This window comes from Gossypium hirsutum, chromosome D03, assembly GCF_007990345.1.
Source record: "Gossypium hirsutum isolate 1008001.06 chromosome D03, Gossypium_hirsutum_v2.1, whole genome shotgun sequence".
Classification (NCBI taxonomy): domain Eukaryota; kingdom Viridiplantae; phylum Streptophyta; class Magnoliopsida; order Malvales; family Malvaceae; genus Gossypium; species Gossypium hirsutum.
The window spans coordinates 9,907,387-9,914,515 of NC_053439.1; the positions used below are offsets into that span (position 1 = coordinate 9,907,387).

At 31.4% G+C, this 7,129-nt stretch overlaps 1 non-coding gene across 1 annotated transcript; it reads left to right on the plus strand.

The window, feature by feature from the left end:
* Window positions 1-242: 242 nt before the first annotated feature.
* LOC121215724 (small nucleolar RNA R71) lies at window positions 243-349 on the plus strand. The gene has a single exon (XR_005911700.1). It is a non-coding gene; the product is annotated as a small nucleolar RNA R71 (small nucleolar RNA).
* Window positions 350-7,129: the final 6,780 nt, after the last annotated feature.

The following is a 7,129-nucleotide window of genomic DNA, read 5'->3' on the forward strand; positions in this document are numbered from 1 at the left end:
ATAGACGATACCTGAGTTGATAACGAAGTGAGAGAGTCAACTTCATGAACTCCGACTACTCGTCTTCCTGAAGTTGTTCGATTTGTTAGCCATTGATACTTATTACTCACGATCCTCTCGATGATCTCATAAGCCTCATTATAAGACTTAGACAAAATTGCACCATTCGCGGAAGCATCTACCATCAATCTTGTATATGCATTGAGACCATTATAAAATGTCTCCAATTGGATACAATGAGTATCCAATGATGAGGATACTTACGAAGTAACTCCTTGAATCGCTCCCAAGCCTCATATAAAGACTTTTTACCTAGTTGCTGGAAAGTTGTGATCTCGTTCCTCAACTTAGCATTTTTGCTAGGTGGAAAATACTTAACCAAAAATCTCTCTGCTAATTCTTGCCATGTAGATATGGAACTTGGTGGCAATGAATTGAGCCATGCTTGTGCTCGATCTCGCAATGAGTACGGAAACAACTTCAACCTCAGTGCGTCTTCAGTCACACTGGCTATCTTAAATGAATCGCTCACCTCTATAAACAATCGAAGGTGGAGATGTGGATCTTCCGTGGGCATATCACTAAATTGGCCCACCGTTTGTAGCATTTGAAACATCACTGGTTTCAATTAAAACTGGGTTGCCTCAATATCTAGCCTTCTAATTCCTGGGTTTAACTCGCTAAAAAGTGGCACAGCATATTGTCTTATGCATCGATCCCTATCATCGGCAATGAGGATAGGATTTCTTACATAATCGGCTTCATTACCTTGGTCTTGATTCTGATTTCCAAGATCCATCTCGACTTGTCTTTGAGTTGTTCGTTCACGTCTTCTTTGTCTGAAAGTTTGCTCAATTTCAGGGTCTACAGGGAGTAAATCGATAACTCGATCTTTGCTCATAAACACTTGAGAAGAAAATCACAAAAATTAAAAAGAATAAGTTAGTAATGTTAGAAATAAATCAAATTGAAATAAATAATTTCACAAAAAAATGACTATGGCAATAGTTGACAATCTCCGGCAACGAAGCTAAAAACTTGTAACGCTTGAGTTTGTGCAAGTGTACACAGTCATTATCAAGTAATAAGTAAGTATCAAGTTATCGTCTCTAGAGGGATTATGCTTGTGCTAAGCCACCTAACTTGTAAAATTATATTAACAATTTGAAAAAAAAATAAAAACACAATATAGTTGAGAAGTGGTGTCTAAATTAAATTAAATGCAATGATCCCTAATGCAAGTTTTCCTAAGTATGCAGACTATATGAATGAAGTAGATTTTAGCAAAATTAAACACAATTTTCAAAAATTATAACATAAATAAACTAGGACAATTACTTTAATTAAACTTAATTTATTATCATCATGCTTAATAATATTCGGAAAAACATTCTATGGCAACTCGATCTTTCATGAGTTTGGAAACCAAATTAGATCCTTTCGGAATCCTTTACTTAGTAAATATGCATTTTACTGATCCTTATTTACTAAGGGTTTCTTATCATTCGTGTGAGGTAACAGGGACGTGTTAGGTTTGAAACAATTTAATCACACAAATCTAAAAACTATGCAGATAACAGAGCCTGGTTATGGTTGTTATGCAACCTACAATTTAATCGGGTTAGGATCTAAATTGAGCATGCACATTTCAATTATGCGCCCATTAGTCATCGTCTGGTTAGGATCGCTCAGCTAATTCAGGTGCATTTCAATCACGTATGAACGAAATACAGACTTGATTTTAATTGAAAACATGATCGATTGAGGCACAAACATTATAAGCATGAATCAAATAAATATTATTTCATTAAAATAATCATCCTAGCTTAAATAACATTAAGTTATCATTGTTGTAAACAAGAACAAAGAACTCATAGCAAACATCTTTAAATTAAATTAAAGAAGAGAAAGATTAAACCCAATTCAGAGTGGCTGTCACCTAAGACTCTGACTGACGAGGCTCCTTCGCTCCTTTGCTTTGCTCCTTTGCTGATGGCTCTTCAAGGTGGCCGACCAAACGCTCTTTAAGAGGCTAATTTGCTGAAATCCTTTATGCAAGGATGGTGATAGGTGTGAGAGCTAAGAGAGTTGAGAGAATTAAAAGAGGAGAGAATGATGAGAAGTGAGGGATGATGGATGAATGAATGAGAGGGTCTTATTTATAGGTGAGGAAAGGGGGATAGTTTACTAAAAATAGGGGTGTTCATCCTTTGAAAAATCTCCCATGGTTAGCCGGCCATAAATCAAGCAAATCAAGCAGATTTTTCCTTGATTTTTTGTTAGTTTGGATGCCACAACAATTCAGGACTGCGACTCGGTCAAGTGCAAATCTTCAGGTAAATCTCTAATTTCTTCAACTCTTCGAGGACCTTGTATAATTAAACCAAAATTGGTTTATAATCAGCCATGTGCAGCCGAAAATTGGGTTGACTTTCCACTTGGACAGTTTTGCAATTAGAAGAAAATCCTTAGACCTGTCAAAGATAGCAAATAGTTTAGAGGACCAATAAATTAATTTAACAACTTTAATTAATCAATTTATTTAATTAATTAAATCCAATTTTTATTAATGAAATATTTAAAATAAATTATTAAAATATAACATTATATTTTATTATTTAATTTAATCATGCATGGCCCACTTCATAGCTTAAAAATATAATATGCTTAAATTAATATAAAATAAGCCATTTTATGTATGAAAACTATATAATAAAACATAAGATCACATTTTAATAATTTCTATGTCCTAATTTCATATTTTCACATATTTCATTAATTTATTAAACAATTACTTGGTTTTAACAACAATTTTAAGTAAAAAGGTGATGAATTATATAGGAAAAATCCTATATATTTTTCCGTTTACATATGACCAAATGATTTATTTCCATTTTCAAACTTCATTTAAGTCGAAAAACATAAATTTATTTCCAAGTCATTTTCATTTTCATTTTGGAGAAAACCATAATCATTTCCAAATGTTTCTCATTTCTCCATTTTCACCATTTCTATTCATTTCTGTTCATTTAATTCAAAATGCAATTCATTTATGATTTTAACAAGCTAGCATAAGGACCGATTGGACATATGTAATTGATGTTCATCTTTTTACCTATTAATTATAAACTCATTTAGTCATGAAATCATTCCATTATATTATCGTGATTGAGTTCTTCCCAACGACATACCATTATGAAAGCAACTCGATCAGTGCTCGTCCAATGACCTTGTTTCAAGTATGTTACCTTCATAAGATATCCTTAATCTCTTTGGGATAACATCCGCTCTCCCAATATGATCCTATTTTATCTCATGGTAACCATTACATCTTTCTTCATAAAAGTCAATTATTATCAAATAATAATCAAGTCATTCGTCACAAAGACAAATGACCTGTGACCATGTTTACTTTTCATCAACCATGTAATGCCAATGAGAGGATATCATTTACCCATGTCTCGAGCTATGAATTCCATTGCTGTGAATGGCGCTACATAATATAGAAGTCGTATACCCAACTCACCAGCTTTCAGTTCCTTATCTATTTGAACTCAAGCTTTTACTTACATCAAAGCATACGATTCAAGCATACATATTCTGCATCCACTCAGGATTTAGGTATGCCACACTATGAACGTCACAAGTGAATAAATCCATAAATGGATCTAGGATCTATTCTCCTTATAACATTTCATTTTTCAGTGGTGTCGAGAACAATGATTTTGGTGTAGCATATTAAACTAATTTCTGCACTTTAAGAGCTTGAAATCGAATATTTTCATTAAGTTTTAGTTATGTTTTTATAAGTTTTCTTTAAATCAATAAAATGTGTAAATTGAGTCTTTTATTGACCTTAGGGGCTAAATAAGACCTAAGGGAGAGCTAATGAACTGTGTAAATGTACAGGAGACTATTAAAAGGTGTATTAAAATACTAGTCATGTCGCAACACAAAATGATCAATGTCGCGAAATAGGGAGCAGAATGGCGAAACCATGAGACTACCTTTGATGTTGCAACACAACCTAAGGGTGTCGCGACATACCCCTGAAGATATTCCAAGAGGAGTATACTAACTCCTATGTCATGACATCGACTCTGGACGGGAATTAAACATGAGCCAGAAGGCATTTTGGTCTGTACAATCAAACTTAAAGCTCGAGAATGTCAACTAACTTAGGGTTAAGGACGATGGCCACCTGAAATCTATACATAGGCTCATTTTTCACATGTTATGGACACCAATTACTTAGTCTAGAATTCTACTTTTAATTTTAGTTTAGCCTTTCTATCTTCTTGAGTTTTTAGATTTATTTTCAAGTTGTTCTTTGTTTATCTCGAGAGATCTGATTGGTGAAGACAATCAAACTTGTAGATTCATGTAATTCTTAATGCAAATCAAGTGTTTTATTAAACTCTATACTTCGATTCATTCTTCATGTTCTATCTTTATATGGTTTTTATATTGTTTATGAAAACAATGAGGACCTAGTCCTTCTATGGGGGATTAGTGAGTGGAGGTATGATTCATTAACTATTTTGTAGGGGTACTCAACGAATTAGCTGTTTGGAAAATAAAGAACCTAAAACCCTAGGCCTGACAACCCTAGAAAGTCATCAAGGTGGGAATTAACCTAAAATTGGTATGGTCTATCCGTGAACACCTTCACCCCAAGCCGGTCTAGACTGTGAGGTCGGAAGATAAGTAGTCCTTGCTGACTCGTTATTTGAGTGAAAGATCGGAAGATCTTGATAGGATAACGACTAGTTGATTGACGAGGAACCTGAACCGACTGTTGATGGGGATTACCGAAGTGAGCTAATCACCTATAATAAGATTTGATTTATTCTATTTGTTGATCTCTTGATTTATTATTTCTTTCCTTATAATATTTTATTATTTCTCAAAAACCCCTTTTATTATGTTTTCGTACTATAACTAATTTAAAGTACTAATTAGATCTTTAAGTGTTCAGGTTAAAATTTATCTAACACTAGCCTTCGTTGGGTACGATCCTCAGAGTACTCACATACTCCGTTGTAACTATATTACAACTGGACCTGTATACTTACAGATACCGCCTCATCGATATATCTTTTACTGAAGTATTCACACTTTGGACGTTAGTACGTCCGGAGGTGGTTAAGTTGTTGGCGCCATTACTGGGGAGACAACGTCATTAGTTTGATTTTAACTTTTTGCACTTCAAAAAGAATAATTAGGAAATTTTTTAAGTCATAGATACGATTTATTTAGCCATAAGTAAAACTACTAATATTATGCAAGTCTTAGGGACATTGTTTGATATAGACTCTCTACAGTCTAACATTTCCTATCCTATCATTCATAACTCATATTTTGAATTAAATCCTTCTTTACTAACATGGATTTATGAAAATTTCAGATTTACAAATCGTAAAACTGAAGGCCCTATAGCATTCTTGTAGAGATTTGATCATATATGTAGTACCGTTACTTAAGCAAGCGTTCTACTAGATACTAGCAAATTGTTATTAATTCCATTTACACTGGATGTGAAGGCAAAAACATGGTTAGAAGCACTTCCCCCAGACACCATTACTACTTAGACTGAGTTTGTGCACTTTGCCGAGAATTACCCATGACCAAGGTACTAAGTACTTATACACATTTATTTTATTTTAAGCAAAGTACTATTGAAACATTGGGACAGACCTGGGAAAGGTTTAAAACAATTCTCATATCCATATGAGGCGAGGGTATACACTTCACAGATCATATGCAACATTTCTATTATAGGTTGGACGGTCAGAATAAACGAAAATTTGACATTACGATTGGTGGAAGTATTTGGACAAAAACTCGGAAGGAAATGATAGAAATATTGGAGAAATTTAACATTAATGAATCTACCTGGGAGGAATGTCATGAAATGGAAATCAAAGGGCTAGAATATGAAAAAAAAAACAAAGAATAAGAATGTAACCAGTTGGAGTTAATTTTCATGGCATAAATTTTAAAATTAAAATTAATAAATTTTAATAAAATTAAATATTTCATAGACATGAATTATTTTCATCCAAAATAATGGCTGGCAAAGTTTTTTTTCCCTCGAGCCTAAATTAAATAAAATTTTAAATATTTTTATTTAAAATTTAATTGTAAAATATATAAATATTACTATAAATTAATATATTTTATTATTTTTGAAAGGGATAAATCTCAAAATTATACATTAACTTTGATTTGGTGCAATTATACACATAAAACTTTGGTTGTGGTTCAAATGTGTAAATAAAACTTTAATTTTGATTCAATCATACACATTTAAAGAAATGAATACATCAATTTATTTTTTTATATTGGATAGATATAATTATTTGTGTATGTAATATATAAACATAAAATGATGTTATATCATAATTATATTAGTAATATGTGAGAATGGGATCAAATCGAAATTTAATATATAAAATTGCACAACATCAAAGTTCATGTATAAAATTACTCATTAGACCAAAGTTCATGTATAATTTTTATATTTATGCCTTTTTAAAATAGTAATATAGATTATTTGGATGGTTTAGGCTAGACCAAGCCGAAGCACATGTACTTTTTAAAATTCAAGCTTTAACTTGATTTATGAATAGGTCTATTTATCAAAATGTTACAAAATAAGTCACTTTTTTTAAATGTAAACTTTTTATTAGAGTTTTTTTTCACTTTTCAAAATCATTTTATTTATGAGATGTTGAAAATTTTGTTCAAAAAAATTTAACAAAAAATATAACATATTTTAATATGCACAATCATTTTATGCGATGCACGAGTTTTTTTGAAGTTTTGTTATGTTTAGAATTAAAAATGTTTTAAAAAATTTAAAATATTGACACAAACATGCATACATGGTTATTGTAAAAATTTAAAAGGAATAAAGTATATATACTACAATTTTCATTTTGATGAAGATAGTTTTATTAACTGTTTATGATTGTGTTAAATAGAATAAAATTTATGTTATTAATGAGTTTTGGGAGCACTTTACTTTTTAGATTTCTTTAACAATTTACTTGTTTTTTAATAAAAAAGTTTTTTAACTAATAAATAAAAAATTGATTTTATTATAGTTCATACTAAATGACTATTT